This window comes from Bufo bufo, chromosome 5 (genome assembly GCF_905171765.1).
Source record: "Bufo bufo chromosome 5, aBufBuf1.1, whole genome shotgun sequence".
Taxonomy (NCBI): Eukaryota; Metazoa; Chordata; class Amphibia; order Anura; family Bufonidae; genus Bufo; species Bufo bufo.
Genome location: NC_053393.1, coordinates 98,405,939 through 98,423,777, shown reverse-complemented (window position 1 = coordinate 98,423,777; position 17,839 = coordinate 98,405,939).

The window sequence follows — 17,839 nt, the reverse complement described above, 5'->3', positions numbered from 1 at the left end:
ACAGGGATCCCAACCTAGGATCCAGCCTCGGTTGAGGCCCAAGATCAACCTTCCCGGCCTGAGTTCCTTACCTCAGCTGTGGACAAGCAAGCAGCCCTCCAGAACTATAGATCTCCAGGAAAACAACCATCCCCTGCGAGCAGTTCTGTGAGTACTAATCCAAAGACCAGGAGAAGCCAAATACCTCCTTCAGCTAGTCAGGCCCATATCAAGCAGACTACAGACAGAGCAGAAGACAGATACCTGCCAGATCTACTAGGCATATGACAAGAAGCAGAATATATATATAGATTCCTGCCACATATTGCCAATACCTGCTGGGACCCAAGACTATTGCTGTATCTTGTATGGATTCAAAGCTGCATTAAGTAAAGACAAGTTGGATTATATTTCCTGTCTGGATTACATTCATTCCTCAATTACTCCTACTGACCACACTCAAATTTATTGCAAGTGAGCCAGGATCCAGGAGTGCAGCTGTACCAAGGTAGGAGAAAACCGTTGACACAATACCTACTACACAGAGACATTATCCCCCTCTTGCATTCCTCACCTGGTACGTGAGTTGCAACATCTTAAAGGGCCCTGCTACAGTATCTGCGCAAGCTGCAATTGGCGTCACGAACTAAAAACTATTAATATTGCACCAGTGTGCATCTGCCCCAATCCGGTTTACTGCAAATGCTTCCGTGGGACATTGTGGAGATGCTTGGTGACCCAGGTGTTGGTGTTGCTGGCAGATCCTCTGTTTGAGGGGTGGCAGGTGGCACTGTCACTCCAGAGGTGGATGAAGAGGCCGCGACTGTGTAACGCACCTAGTTGATCAGTTAGGATCTCAACTGCGGAAGCAATGGACATGCACTATTATCCCACTGCCCTTGTTCTTGGCTGTGGGATTCGCGGTTACTCAGTATGTACCCCAGGCGTCTCTCTCAGTCTTGGGCGGAGAGTTTGGGGTAACAAAATCATTTACCGCTATCCATCTATTTAGTATTACTGCTGGAGAGGAAGGTCTCCCAGTATTACAGGAGTCACAAGTTAGTATAAGCTTGTGCACAGTTCAGAGTTAGTATCTAGTATGCAATAGGTTCAGGGTTAGTATATAGCATGTCCTCAGTTTAGTATATTGTATGCCATAGGTTCAGAGCATGTCCACAGTTTAGTATATAGTATGCAGTAGGTTCAGAACATGTCCACAGTTTAGTATATAGTATGCAGTAGGTTCAGAGTTAGTATAGCATGTCCACAGTTTAGTATATAGTATGCAGTAGGTTCAGAGTTAGTATAGCATGTCCACAGTTTAGTATATAGTATGCAGTAGGTTCAGAGCATGTCCGCAGTTTAGTATATAGTATGCAGTAGGTTCAGAGTTGGTTTGGGAGTATCGTCTCACACCAGTCAGGAACCACCCCACTCAGAGTTCCAGGACATTAATCAGAGCAGGTAACAGGCATATACTTGCGGTTAGTTGGTCCTGGCTAGGAAGCCAGCAGTGGGGAAGCCAGTGGCAAGAAGGTAGAAGTCCTTCACGCTGTTGTTAGGGATCCAGGTCTGGATATGTGGACAGAGTCCTCAGATGCAGTGGAGCTAGCAGGGTGCGCACTCCATTAGTGGAACACCCTGCTTAGCACCTGTCTTCTATTTAAGGGCCGGACGGTAAGTGGGCGGAGTCACAGGAGGGCCCAGCAGCCACTGCGTTCCACGCTGGAGCGCAAGCCAGCGTAACAACACAGGCGGTCGCTGCGTTCCACTCTGGAACGCAAGCCAGCGCATCATCGCAGACGGCCGGTGCGTTCCACGCTGGAGCGCAAGTCAGCGTATCGTCACAGGGAGCCGCTGTGATCCAGGCTGTACTGTTACAGTACCCCCCCCCTTAAGGGACCCCTCCGGGGTACCCCACTAGGAGAGGGTCGGTTGGGAAATCTTCTATGGAACAATCTTTGGAGTCTGGGAGCATGAACGTTTTGCACATCTTCCCAAGAGTCATCCTGGGGACCATACCCCTTCCATCTAATGAGATACTGGATCTTCCCCCGTCTTCTTCTGGAATCAATGAGCTGCTCAACTTCAAATTCTTCTTCTCCTTGGACCTCTATCGGAGGCAAGGGTCGAGGATCACTTGATGGGAACGGCCTAGATCTAAACGGCTTCAGTAGTGACACGTGGAATGTGGGATGTACCTGTAATCGCGGAGGAAGGGTGAGTCTCACCGTGTTGGGGTTAATAATCCTTTCTATCGGAAAAGGACCCAGGAATTGTCTTCCCAATTTCTTGGAAGGTACCCCCAACCGAAGGTTTTTTGTTGATAACCAAACCGAGTCCCCGACCTGGTAGGGAGGACTTTCTCTCCTACGACGGTCGTAGTAACACTTCTGTCTTTCTTTTGCCCGTTGAAGGTTGTCTTTTAGCGTCTTAAGGGTAGTTTGCAAAGTGGTCAGATAATCGTCTGTGGCTGGAACGTTTGTGGGAAGGCTGGTTTGAGGAAGAGACCTAGGGTGAAATCCGTAATTAGCAAAGAATGGAGTATGTAATGTGGAGGAATTCGTAGAATTATTATAGGCGAATTCAGCGAGAGGAAGTAGGCCCTCCCAGTCATCCTGGAGAAATGAGCAGTGACATCTGAGATACTGTTCCAGACACTGATTCACCCTTTCAGTCTGCCCATTAGTTTGGGGGTGATAGGCGGTAGACATTCTGTGGTCGATTTGAAGTCTGGAACAAAGTGCTCTCCAGAATTTGGATACGAATTGCGAACCCCTGTCTGATATGACCTGGCTAGGAATTCCATGTAACTTAATAATATTAGACAGGAATACCACGGCCGTTTCCTTGGAGGAGGGTAACTTCTTGAGGGGCACGAAGTGTGCCATCTTAGTCAGCAAATCCACTACCACCATGATGGTGTTGTTTCCTCTGGAAAGGGGAAGTTCAACTATGAAATCCATCAAGACCCATTCCCAGGGTCTGTTGGCGATGGGAAGACTCATTAGAAGACCATAAGGTCGGTTTCTGTCAGTTTTACATGAGGCACAGGTCTCGCACGTGGAAACGTATTCCTCAATTTGTTTGGTCATCTTTGGCCACCAGAAGTTCCTGCGTATCAGGGTTGTGGTTTTAGCAATGCCGGGATGTCCCGCGAGAGGTAAATCATGGCAAAGTTTGATCACCTGATTGGTGAGGGAGGGTGGTATGTACAGTTGGCTGTCCTTGTAAAGGAGACCCTGTTGGTTCTGCGAAAGACCAGGGGGGGTATTAGCATGGTCATTAATTAGAGCATCCTTGAGCTGGGTTTCCAATGTTATGGTGGCAAGGACGAGTTTCTTCGGTGGAATGATCCATGTGGGGGCCGTGTCTGAGGTGCGAATTTCAGCCAGTCGTGACAAGGCGTCGGCCTTCCCATTTTTTGAGCCTGGTCGGTATGTAATTTGGAAGTTAAACCTGTCAAAAAAAAAACTCCACCGTACTTGACGGCCTGATAATGTTTTATTGGTTTTCAGGTATTGTAGATTACGGTGATCCGTATAAATTGTGATGGGGTGTATTGATCCTTCAAGTAAATGCCTCCAATTTTCCAGGGAGCACTTTATGGCGAGGAGTTCCTTTTCGCCTATGGGGTAATTGAATTCGGCGGTATTTAGCGTCCGGGAGTAGAACCCGATAGGATGTAACGGAGTTGAAAAAGAGCTTCGCTGGGACAGAACAGCTCCTATGGCTGCCTGGGATGCGTCTACTTCCAGCACGTAGTGATGGTTCGGATTTGGGAGAGTCAGTATCGGTGCCGTAGTGAACCTGTTCTTTAATAACTCAAACGCTGATTGGGCGTCCTTGGACCAAACGAACTTCGTGTTGACACTAGTTAAGCGGGTTAGTGGTTTAGTGGTAGCGGAAAAATCTTTAATGAATTTCCTATAGAAGTTTGAGAACCCCAGGAACCGTTGAAGAGCTTTCCTGGAATCCGGAATCGGCCAATTTTGGATGCAAGTGATTTTTGAGGGATCCATCTGGATACCTTTGGGTGAAATTATGTATCCGAGGAAGGGAAGAGAGGTAGTCTCGAATACACATTTTTCCTGTTTGACGTATAAGCGATGAACACTTAACCGTGCGAGAACCCAACGGACATGTTTCCTGTGATCGTGTAAGTTATCGGAATACACTAGTATATCATCAAGATAGATGATTACACATACGTCCAGTAGATCCCTAAAGATGTCGTTAATAAAATTTTGGAATGTGGCAGGAGCGTTGCACAACCCGAAGGGCATCACTGTATACTCGAAGAGACCATACCGAGTGCGGAAAGCTGTCTTCCATTCATCACCTTTTCTGATCCTAATTAAGTTGTATGCGCCTCTCAAATCCAGCTTGGTGTAGATTGTTGCTGTTTGTAATCTTTCAATGAGTTCGGATATTAGTGGCAAGGGGTACCGATTTTTGATTGTTACTTTGTTCAAGGCTCTGTAATCTATAATGGGCCTTAGGCTTGAGTCTTTGTTTCTCACAAAGAACATCCCTGCTGCTGCCGGGGAGGTTGAAGGCTGAATAAAACCTTTTCGTAAGTTCTCTTCTAGGTACTGTTTGAGGTGAACAAGTTCTGGTTGTGCCAATGGATAAATTCTACCCGTGGGTATCTCACTACCCGGCAGCAAGTCTATGGGGCAATCGTAAGATCTATGGGGCGGAAGAGATTCCGCCTTCTTTGCGCTGAATACCTCAGCAAAGTCTGCGTATTGGCTGGGGACCTGGTTCACTCCCACGTGCATGAGAGATTTGAGAGGAAAGCAGGTCTCCATACAATAAGGTGACGTAAACCGAACTCTCCCCTGTTTCCATAGGAGGGTTGGCTGGTGTATTTGCAACCATGGCAACCCAAGAATCACGGGAAACAATGGAGAGTGTATGATATCAAAGGATAAGAATTCTGTGTGGTTATTTTCACATGTCACCATGAGGGGTTGAGTCTGACTGTGGATAGGACTAGAAGTGGTACCGTCAATGAAACTCACGGATATCGGAACGTTTTTTCTCATGTGGGGAATTTTATTTCGCTCAACCAGATGCATATCGATAAAATTCCCCGAAGCTCCCGTGTCCACCATGGCTTCAACGATAATCCGGTTTTGGTCCCACTGTAAGGTGAGAGACGTGTATATGTAACCACCAGTACTATTTTTTGTACTGCCTAAGGTACAAGACGTGCCGCTCTTACCTTCGCACTTCTTACGTATCGCAGGGCATCCGTCAACGGTATGGTCAGCAGACGCACAATATAAACAGAGGTTGAGGTTACGTCTCCTGGCTTTCTCTCTCTCGGTCAGAGGACCTCGGATCGCCCCAATCTCCATCATCTCTACAGCAGGACCCTGGCTGGATGGTCTTGGGTTGGGTGTGAAGCCTGAGACTCTCTCGGCTCTGCGTTCCCTCAGCCGTCTGTCAATGGTGGTGGCCTTCTGCATCAAGGCATTAAGTGTAAGTGGTAATTCTCCTCGGGCTAATTCGTCCTTCAGGGCCTCGGAAAGACCTAGGCGAAACTGATTCCTAAGGGTGAGGTCATTCCATTCAGTCTCCCGGGCCCAGCGAGTGTATTCCGCAATAAAGTCCTCTACAGGTAGTCTCCCTTGTTTAAAGGGTTTCTGTCACCCCACTAAAGTGATTTTTTTTTTTTGGGCTAGTTAAATTAGTTATATAGCGATATCTGAAAATATAATAGTGTTCCTTACTTTGATCCAGCAGTTTAGTCAAAAAACGAAGTTTTATCATATGCAAATTCGGTCTCTACCAGCAAGTAGGGCGTCTACTTGCTGGTAGCTGCTGCAGAAATCCGCCCCCTCCTCTTGTTGATTGACAGGGCCAGCCGGGATCTCCTCCTCCGGCCAGCCCTGTCGGCATTTCAAAAATCGCGCGCCTGTGTTGAATCTGCGCAGGCGCTCTGAGATGAGGAGGCTCGTCTCCTCAGAACTCCCTGCCTGCGCCGATGACGTCTTCTATTTTGATGATGTCATCGGCGCAGGCGCACTGAGGGAGCTCTGAGGAGACGAGCCTCCTCATCTCAGAGCGCCTGCGCAGATTCAACACGGGCGCGCGATTTTTGAAATGCCGACAGGGCTGGCCGGAGGAGGAGATCCCGGCTGGCCCTGTCAATCAACAAGAGGAGGGGGCGGATTTCTGCAGCAGCTACCAGCAAGTAGACGCCCTACTTGCTGGTAGAGACCGAATTTGCATATGATAAAACTTCGGTTTTTGACTAAACTGCTGGATCAAAGTAAGGAACACTATTATATTTTCAGATATCGCTATATAACTAATTTAACTAGCCCAAAAAAAAAATATCACTTTAGTGGGGTGACAGAAACCCTTTAAGGCTGCGTATAGCGGTCTCAGCGGTCAGCTGTTTACTATGGTCCTCGTAGAGAAGGGCCATTTTTTCAAGGAACAGAGGGAAGGATTCCAGGACTGGGTCTTCTTTTTCTAAATAAGTATTGGCCCATGCTCTGGGCTCCCCCCTGAGGTATGAGATCATGGTAAGTACTTTTGTTCTGTCAGTTGGGTAAGTCCGGTGCTGCAGCTCAAACATTAGTTTGCACGCGTTCAGGAAATCCCTGAACTGCCTTCGGTCACCCGCAAATATCTCAGGTGGGCTGACCTTGGGTTCTGGTCCATCACGGGGGTGTCCTGGCCCCTGAGTGACAAGTTGCCGTATTGCCTGGTTTTCTAGCTGGAGATGTTGTATAGTCACATTGAGGGTCTCCACCCTCTTAGTGAGGGTGACGAGGTGACCTGCAACCTCCGCTGGATCCATGTGGGTTCCACTAATATGTAACGCACCTAGTTGATCAGTTAGGATCTCAACTGCGGAAGCAATGGACATGCACTATTATCCCACTGCCCTTGTTCTTGGCTGTGGGATTCGCGGTTACTCAGTATGTACCCCAGGCGTCTCTCTCAGTCTTGGGCGGAGAGTTTGGGGTAACAAAATCATTTACCGCTATCCATCTATTTAGTATTACTGCTGGAGAGGAAGGTCTCCCAGTATTACAGGAGTCACAAGTTAGTATAAGCTTGTGCACAGTTCAGAGTTAGTATCTAGTATGCAATAGGTTCAGGGTTAGTATATAGCATGTCCTCAGTTTAGTATATTGTATGCCATAGGTTCAGAGCATGTCCACAGTTTAGTATATAGTATGCAGTAGGTTCAGAACATGTCCACAGTTTAGTATATAGTATGCAGTAGGTTCAGAGTTAGTATAGCATGTCCACAGTTTAGTATATAGTATGCAGTAGGTTCAGAGTTAGTATAGCATGTCCACAGTTTAGTATATAGTATGCAGTAGGTTCAGAGCATGTCCACAGTTTAGTATATAGTATGCAGTAGGTTCAGAGTTAGTATAGCATGTCCACAGTTTAGTATATAGTATGCAGTAGGTTCAGAGCATGTCCACAGCAGTAGGTTCAGAGTTGGTTTGGGAGTATCGTCTCACACCAGTCAGGAACCACCCCACTCAGAGTTCCAGGACATTAATCAGAGCAGGTAACAGGCATATACTTGCGGTTAGTTGGTCCTGGCAAGGAAGCCAGCAGTGGGGAAGCCAGTGGCAAGAAGGTAGACAGTCCTTCACGCTGTTGTTAGGGATCCAGGTCTGGATATGTGGACAGAGTCCTCAGATGCAGTGGAGCTAGCAGGGTGCGCACTCCATTAGTGGAACACCCTGCTTAGCACCTGTCTTCTATTTAAGGGCCGGACGGTAAGTGGGCGGAGTCACAGGAGGGCCCAGCAGCCACTGCGTTCCACGCTGGAGCGCAAGCCAGCGTAACAACACAGGCGGTCGCTGCGTTCCACGCTGGAACGCAAGCCAGCGTATCATCGCAGACGGCCGGTGTGTTCCACGCTGGAGCGCAAGTCAGCGTATCGTCACAGGGAGCCGCTGTGATCCAGGCTGTACTGTTACAGACTGCCGCAGAAGAAGAAGCAGGAGGAGCCAGAGACCTTTCTTGCTTTTTGAGGTGTCTACTCCACTGCAGCTCGTGCTTAGCACTTAAATGCCTGGTCATGCATGTTGTGCTCAGGTTGAGAACGTTTATGCCTCGCTTCAGGCTCTGATTGCACAGCGTGCAAACCACTCGTGTCTTGTCGTCAGCACATTGTCTGAAGAACTGCCACTCCAGAGAACTCCTTGGAGTTTGGCTTTGGTGTGCTCGGTCCCTTGCTGCGGTGGGCAGTAGCAGGTGTACTGTCTAGGGGACGGCCGCTCCGCTTTTGCACCCTGCTCCCTCTTCTGCTGTGCACACAATCACTACACACATAAACACAACACACACATACACAAGTAATACACAAACACAATCACTACAAATACATACATACACAAATTCTAAACAAACACACAATCATTACAAATACACACACACCAAAACGTATGCTATAGCGGTAAGCTCCCTTAGTATGCCTGGAGGAAGGGCAGTACAGCAGCCATGGTTTCCCACAGGTTTCCTCCACAGGGTTTTTTCCTGTCCTGAGTGTGTAACATCCTGAAGTATGTCACTAAACTTCTGTTCCCCTGCTTCATAATGTCAAGTGTATGTATATTGTCATCTGGTATGAGTTTGCATCATTTCCCCCATAATGTGCATTTTCCAGGCCTGTTGTATTGTATTTATGCTGTAATATCCATGTACACCAGCAGGTGGCAGCAGTATGTAGCAGAACCAATCCAGTTAGTATATCTAGACTGGAATATACCATTCCAGGCTAGCTTCCCCCTATCTGAGGAGGAGTGGAATGTTCCCACATCCTACTTCAGAGGGAGGACAGAAAGTTCTAGGCAGTGTGTACCAGCCACCCCCTGTTGGGGTAGGCTGCGTGAATAGGAGCTCCCAGAAACAGGGACCCCAACCAGGGATCCAAGCCTCTGCTGAGGCCCAAGATCAACCTTCCCAGCCTGAATCCCTTACCTCAGCTGGATGACCAAAGAAGCAGCCAACTTCAGAACTATCAGATCTCCAGGACGAAACCACCATTCCCTGCGAGCAGTCCTGTAAGTACATATCCAAATACAAGGAGAAGATAAGTACCTCCACAGCTAGTCAGGCCCATATCAAGCAGACCTCAGACAGAGCAGAAGACAGATTCCTGCCAGATTCTTAAAGGCGTATGTACTAGATGCAGAATATAGATATATAATTCCTGCCACATATTGCCAACACCTGCTGGGATCCTAGACTAAAGCTGTAACATTTAAATCACCTGCGGTCTTTTGTGAAAGGGTACACTCCCACAGTATTGAAAATAACACAACAAAAAAAGGAGTGCATAACACACCAATATTGAATGGTAAAAAAGTCAAATTTTATTAATATATCTCTGAAATATGGACATGGACAACAATGTATGTCACAAAAAATAAAAAAAAGCAGGGACAAAACACAGTCATACATCACCCTGCTAGCAGCCCTCTTCGTGAGCGTACAGTTTCTAGCTCAGCTCAACAAGTGCAATAACGTCACCACATTGCGTCTGCTGCTATTGAGAGCACAAGCTGGTGAATAGTGGAGTAGGGAGCTGCTTCACCGTTGCACTTTACTGTACCTGCCTCCTCCTTTAGGTCACCATGGCTGACACCCAGAAAAGTATATGGCCAAACGGTCAGGTTTCCTGATGAATCTCAACACCAGAATTACAATTTTTTTATTTTCTCGCCACCTCAAAAAATAGAATAAAACATGATCAAAAAGTTACGTTCCCCAAAATAATACCAAGAAAAGCTAAAGCTCGCCCTACAAAAAAAAGCTTTGCATTTTAATTTACTCAATTTTTTTTTTTTACAATTTTGCAATCCATTAGATGGAACATTAAATGGTGCCACTAAAATGTACAACTGATGCCACAAGCCTTCATATGGATATCAGGGGTGCACCGCCAATGAGGTGAGGCGAGACAATTGCCTCTGGCAGCAAAAGGTAGGGGCAAGAGTGGGGCAGCGGAAGGGCCATGTCCAATGAGCGCTTCCATTGTGGAAACGCTCATCTCTACATATTCAACTGCATCGCTGCACTCAGGACAGCAATACAGTGGATACCGTGATGGGACAGCGGAGGTCTCCATGGCCCACTGTTTCCTCTAATAGCCCTATTTCCTGTAGGCTATCAGAGGCCGGTGTCATCATTATCGCGCTGCCTGAGCCGGGCTGCATAGAGCTCAGGGCACAGACTAGAGGAAGTCTACGTCTTGCACTGCATTGCTTATTCTTTATTTTTATTTGGCAGCATGCTGTTGGGGCACAATGGAGTGGGAATCAAAATTTGTAACTGGAGAAAGCACTATGGGGACAGTGTAGCTGTAAAAAGGAGCATATTTGTACTGGCACACATTATAAGGGGGCCACTATGAGGATATTCGTTCTATTGGGGGCAGTAAAAGGGGGTGCTTTTTTGTACTGATACATGTTATAAGGGAGCTTTTTGTACTGGTGCATAAGGGGGTATTTTTTTGCACATTATAAAAGAGGATTTTTGTACTGGCACACATTCTAAGGTGGCCACTATGGGGACATTTGTTCTACAGGGGGCACTTTTTTTTGTACTGGCACACGGGAGCATTTTTTTGTACTGGCACACATAAGGAGGTATTTTTGCACTGCCACACATTATAAGGCCTCATTTTGTCTTCTGCCACACATTGTAGAGGGAGTTGTTACTTTTGGGGGTAAAATGAGGGACATTATTACTATTGGGTGCACTGTTACAAAATAGCGCACTCTGGCAGAGTATGCCAATAGTTATTGAAGGTGAACTATCTGTGTGGTAATAGTATTTTCAGGGGGATTATCTTCCTGCACGGCCGCTGCTGCATCTCCCCGTTGCGCAGATGAAAACATCCAGCATCGGGGGGAGGGGGGGCAGCCAATAGCAGGCCGCCATATGAATAAGCCTCCCTAACGTTACCCACGATGCTAGGGAGGCTTGTTCCCGCCGCGGCCTGCTATTGCCCAAGCCCCCCCCCCCTCATCGATGGATGTTTTAATCGGCGCAACCGGGGGTGATACAGCGGTGGCCGTGTCAGCATCAGAAGCGACGTGGGTGCCAGGGAGCAAGGTAAATATAATCTGTGTGAGGGGATCAGGCATATGGGTCTTGGATAACCCATTAAATTCCTTTCTGTAGTATGCCATAATAGTATGCTATGGGGAGCAGATAGTTCCTGCACCAGCCCATACTATTACCACTTCAGCCCCACTAGCTTAAACACCCTTAATGACCAGGCCACTTTTTACACTTCTGCACTACACTAATTTCACTGTTCATTGCTCGGTCATGCAACTTACCACCCAAATGAATTTTACCTCCTTTTCTTCTCACTAATAGAGCTTTCATTTGGTGGTATTTTATTGCTGCTGACAATTTTCCTTTTTTTGTTATTAATCGAAATTTAACGAAATTTTTGCAAAAAAAATGACATTTTTCACTTTCAGTTGTAAAATTTTTCAAAAAAAAAACGACATCCATATATAAATTTTTCTCTAAATTTATTGTTCTACATGTCTTTGATAAAAAAAAATGTTTGGGTAAAAAAAAAAATGGTTTGGGTAAAAGTTATAGCGTTTACAACTATGGTACAAAAATGTGAATTTCCGCTTTTTGAAGCAGTTCTGACTTTCTGAGCACCTGTCATGTTTCCTGAGGTTCTACAATGCCCAGACAGTAGAAAAACCCCACAAATGACCCCATTTCGGAAAGTAGACACCCTAAGGTATTCGCTGATGGGCATAGTGAGTTCAAAGAACTTTTTATTTTTTGTCACAAGTTAGCGGAAAATGATGATTTTTATATATTTTTTTTCCTTACAAAGTCTCATATTCCACTAACTTTTGACAAAAAATAAAAACTTCCATGAACTCACTATGCCCATCAGGAAATACCTTGGGGTGTCTTCTTTCCAAAATGGGGTCACTTGTGGGGTAGTTATACTGCCCTGGCATTCTAGGGGCCCTAATGTGTGAGAAGTAGTTTGAAATCAAAATGTGTAAAAAATGCCCTGTGAAATCCGAAAGGTTCTCTTTGGAATGTGGGCCCCTTTGCCCACCTAGGCTGCAAAAAAGTGTCACACATCTGGTATCGCCGTACTCAGGAGAAGTTGGGCTAACTTTCCGCTAACTTGGGACAAAAATTTAAATCTTTCATGGACTCAATATGCCCCTCACGGAATACCTTGGGGTGTCTTCTTTCCAAAATGGGGTCACATGTGGGGTATTTATACAGCCCTGGCATTTTAGGGGCCCTAAAGGGTGAGAAGAAGTCTGGAATATAAATGTCTAAAAAATTTTACGCATTTGGATTCCGTGAGGGGTATGGGGAGTTCATGTGAGATTTTATTTTTTGACACAAGTTAGTGGAATATGAAAAAAACAAAAAACAATTTCCGCTAACTTGTGCCAAAAAAATGTCTGAATGGAGCCTTACAGGGGGGTGATCAATGAAAGGGGGGTGATCAGGGAGTCTATATGGGGTGATCACCCCCCTATAATTGATCACCCCCCTGTAAGGCTCCATTCAGACGTCCGTATGTGTTTTGCGGATCCGATCCATGTATCCGTGGATCGGTAAAAAACATACGGACGTCTGAATGGAGCCTTACAGGGGGGTGATCAATGACAGGGGGGTGATCAATGACAGGGGGGTGATCAGGGAGTCTATATGGGGTGATCACCCCCCTGTCATTGATCACCCCCCTGTAAGGCTCCATTCAGATGTCTGTATGTTTTTTACGGATCCACGGATACATGGATCGGATCCGCAAAACACATACGGACGTCTGAATGGAGCCTTACAGGGGGGTGATCAATGACAGGGGAGTGATCACCCCATATAGACTCCCTGATCACCCCCCTGTCATTGATCACCCCCCTGTCATTGATCACCCCCCTGTAAGGCTCTATTCAGACGTCCGTATGTTTTTTACAGATCCACGGATACATGGATCGGATCCGCAAAACACATACGGACGTCTGAATGGAGCCTTACAGGGGGGTGATCAATGACAGGGGAGTGATCACCCCATATAGACTCCCTGATCACCCCCATGTCATTGATCACCCCCCTGTCATTGATCACCCCCCTGTAAGGCTCCATTCAGGCGTCCGTATGTTTTTTACGGATCCACGGATACATGGATCGGATCTGCAAAACACATACAGACGTCTGAATGGAGCCTTACAGGGGGGTGATCAATGACAGGGGGGTGATCAGGGAGTCTATATGGGGTGATCAACCCCCTATAAGGCTCCATTCAGACGTCTGTATGTGTTTTGCGGATCCGATCCATGTATCCCTGGATCCGTAAAAAACATACGGACGTCTGAATGGAGCCTTACAGGGGGGTGATCAATGACAGGGGGGTGATCAGCCCATATAGACTCCCTGATCACCCCCCTGTCATTGATCACCCCCCTGTAAGGCTCCATTCAGACGTCCGTATGTTTTTTACGGATACATGGATCGGATCCGCAAAACACATACAGACGTCTGAATGGAGCCTTACAGGGGGGTGATCAATGACAGGGGGGTGATCAATGACAGGGGGGTGATCAGGGAGTCTATATGAGGTGATCACCCCCCTGTAAGGCTCCATTCAGACGTCTGTATGTATTTGCGGATCCGATCCATGTATCCGTGGATCCGAAAAAAACATACGGACGTCTGAAAGGAGCCTTACAGGGGGGTTATCAATGACAGGGGGGTGATCAATGACAGGGGGGTGATCAGGGAGTCTATATGAGGTGATCACCCCCCTGTAAGACTCCATTCAGACGTCTGTATGTGTTTTGCGGATCCGATCCATGTATCCGTGGATCCGTAAAAAACATACAGACGTCTGAATGGAGCCTTACAGGGGGGTGATCAATGACAGGGGAGTGATCAATGACAGGGGGGTGATCAGGGAGTCTATATGGGGTGATCACCCCCCTGTAAGACTCCATTCAGACGTCTGTATGTGTTTTGCGGATCCGATCCATGTATCCGTGGATCCGTAAAAAACATACAGACGTCTGAATGGAGCCTTACAGGGGGGTGATCAATGACAGGGGGGGATCAATGACAGGGGGGTGATCAGGGAGTCTTAATGGGGTGATCACCCCCCTGTCATTGTTCACCCCCCTGTAAGGCTCCATTCAGACGTCCGTATGTGTTTTGCGGATCCGATCCATGTATCCGTGGATCTGTAAAAAACATACGGACGTCTGAATGGAGCCTTACAGGGGGGTGATCAATGACAGGGGGGTGATCAGGGAGTCTATATGGGGTTATCAGGGGTTAATAAGTGACAGGGGGGGGTGTAGTGTAGTGTGGTGCTTGGTGCTACTTATTACAGAGCTGCCTGTGTCCTCTGGTGGTCGATCCAAGCAAAAGGGACCACCAGAGGACCAGGTAGCAGGTATATTAGACGCTGTTATCAAAACAGCGTCTAATATACCTGTTAGGGGTTTAAAAAAATCGCATCTACAGCCTGCCAGTGAACGATCGCCGCTGGCAGGCTGCAGATCCACTCGCTTACCTTCCGATCCTGTGAACGTGCGCGCGTTCACAGGAAATCTTGCGTCTCGCGAGATGACGCACGGATGCGTCCAGGAGGAATGAATCGACCGCCTCCAGGACGCATACGTGCGTTAGGCGGTCCGGAGGCGGTTAAAGGGGTTTCCCAGGAATTTATATTGATGACCTATTCTCTGGGCAGGTCATCAACGTCACATAGGTGGGGGTTCAACACCCAGGACCCCCGTCGATCAGCTCTTCCTAGGCCATGTGATATCATGTTCATCGGTCACGTGGCCTAGTCGCAGCTCAGCCCCATTAAAGTAAATGGGGCTGGGGGGCGTGGCCTGACTATGGCGGTGTGAGGACGCACAAGTGTGGAGCTCCCGCCGCAGGTCTGAGAAGCTGAGAGATACTTGCCTCCGAATGCACCTGAAACAGCTCTTATGGTGCACACTCGCAAAGGGTCACTAGCGGGTGATCCCTCAGCAAGATCCCCCGGAGAAAAGAGCGGGTTGCTGAAGTATTTTGCAGCGGAGCCGGCTGGTGACAAAACAGGCCGCAACCCGAACGCGGCTCCCTTCACGCCGGTGCACCGGAGCAACTCCTCGGAAGCAGAGGTACCACCGAACTCTCAGGGGTCCCGATATCAGACCCAGAGTCACATCGCGGCAAATCGCTCACCTGACTCGCTCCGGTCCAAGCAGGATCTTCTGAGTGGAGGCGCCACTAGGCAGTCGCCATCTTGGGACGCGGCCTCATCTCCTCAGCACTGCCACGCTACAGCACAGACCCCTGGTACAGTAGAAATGGCAGAAGGTGGGAACTCAGGTGAAAGCTGGGACATAAGGGAATATATTAAACTCCCTCCCACTAAGCTTGAAATGGAAAAATATGTGGAGCGACTGGAAAACTCATACAAGCAAGAGTTCTCCACGATTAAATCTAATGTGAAAGCTATTGAAGAGAAGTTGGAGGAAGTGGCGTCCCTGCATGATCACACAGCTGCGCAGGTAAATGAGCTTATGAATCAAGGGGAAGTTAGAGACCGTCACATTGGTCACCTTTACCGTCTACATGATGATATCGAAAACCGTAATAGACGGAATAACATCAGGATCAGAGGACTTCCTGAGGCCACCAAGACAGAGGACTTGATATCTACATTACAAGGACTCTTTAGCACCATCCTAGGGGAACCTGTATCAGACCGGTTGGAAATGGACAGAGCGCACAGAGCTTTAGCCCCCATCAGCTCAGACCCCTCTAGGCCCAGAGATGTGATCTGCCGTCTCCACTATTATTCGGTAAAGGAGGCTATAATAAAAAAAAGCGCACAACTTTTCTACAATTGACTTCGACGGGGCCACTCTGACGATACTCCAGGACTTATCCAGGAACACCTTAGCCCAAAGGAGGGCACTTAAACCCTTGCTAGACCTCTTGAAGTCAAAGGATATTCCATACTCCTGGGGGTTCCCATTTCAACTGGTGGTCCGTAGGAATGGTCACCGTGTGGAACTGCGAGATCCTGACGACCTTGACATGTTCCTGTCTGCATTGAACCTGCCACCAATCCATCTACCTGACTGGCAGGTCATTCCAGTTCTACCATCTCGGTCCACGAGCGGGTATAGTAGAAGAGCAACCTCAGGGAGGATGAATCCTCAGCAGCCAGCGTGACCGTGAATCCGAGGCTGAGTTTATAAGTGATCGTATCTCATGCTGTTCCAGGGACAACTTTGGAGACAAGTATTTATTTGGGGGGATTGAACCTGCATTTATGCTTTCTTCTCTCCAACTGTGTTATTTCCATGTCTATGGCTAACTATCCTATATTTCTCCTTAGGTTTACAGGATTTATTCTATCTGCAGTTAAGTGTTAATGCAATGCTTAGCTATGTAATGAAAGTTGTATGTGAATGTTTTCATGTTCACCTATTAGTCATGGCTCTTAGGGCTTCTCAGCCTTGTGGCGGCTTCCTTGCTCCGTCACTGGAAGTCCGTCTCCTATTGTAACCCTCGTTCTATCAGGTATAGGACGAGTCGGTCCCTCTACTTGGGACAGTTACTTGATATATTGCAACTTACCCCTTTCTTTCTCTTTTCTTTCCTTCCATCCCCTTTACCTCTACCCCCCTGTCTTGATAGTCGGTGATTGCCAGACCTCCTAAAGACGCAGGGTACTCTTGGGGTGGTTTGTGCGAACCATTGACTATTCCCCCACTACAGCGTTCTTAAGCATAGTTCAGAGCATAATTTGAGTTTCTCAAAATGGCGGGTCCGCCTAAAGTGAAATTGCCTCCTTAAACGTTAGAGGTTTCAACACCCCAGAGAAGCGCTCAGGGGTTTTATACGGCATGCACAGGGAGAGGGTGCAAATTCTGCTGTTACAAGAAACACATTTCAAAAGAGAGCATGTACCAAAAATTCTGTCAAAACATTATACTTTCTGGGCTCATAGTACTAATCCGGATTCTAAATCTAAGGGCGTTTCAATTGCTCTTCATAAATCACTGCCTTATACCTTTTTAGAGTCGCAATTGGATCATCTGGGGCGGTTCCTGTTCCTGAAGCTGCGGATCCATGAGAGAGTGTACACCATTGTGAATATATACCTGCCAAATACCAGACAAAGCAGAGCTCTATCAGGTATTCTTACTAAGTTAGACACCTTTGCTGGGGGATTGGTGCTCCTGGGTGGTGATTTCAACATGATCATGGAGCCAATATTGGACTCGTCCTCGGGTAGAACTTCAGTTCCCTGGTCCACAATCAATAGATCCAAGCATCTGCTACATGCCAGACAATTGGTAGATGTCTGGAGGATACTTCATCCTAAAGACAAAGATTTCACTTACTTTTCCCCGGCGCACCAGTCTTACAGCAGGTTAGATAGATTCCTGATCTCCCACCATGCTTTGTCCTTTTCCCCTTGCTCACACATAGGCACCCCACTTTGGTCAGATCATGCACCAATATTTTTGTCTCTAGAACTGCCAGGCCTGGTAGCCAAAGAATGGACATGGAGGTTGAATGAGACCCTTTTGAGGGATAGTGTCTGTAGAGCTGATCTGGAGTCTTCGACCAGACAATTTTTTGAGAATCACTCACTAGATGACACAGCCCTCCCCCTACAGTGGGAAGCGGTGAAATGTGTGTTGCGAGGTGTTTTGGTAAGCCATGGTGCCAGACTCAAAAGAGAGAAGGGAGCGAAAATTCGGCAACTTTTACTGCAGATAGCTGATCTTGAGCAGTCACATAAGCAATCACTGGACCCACACGTTCTTTCTGAACTCACGTCAGCTAGAGATCA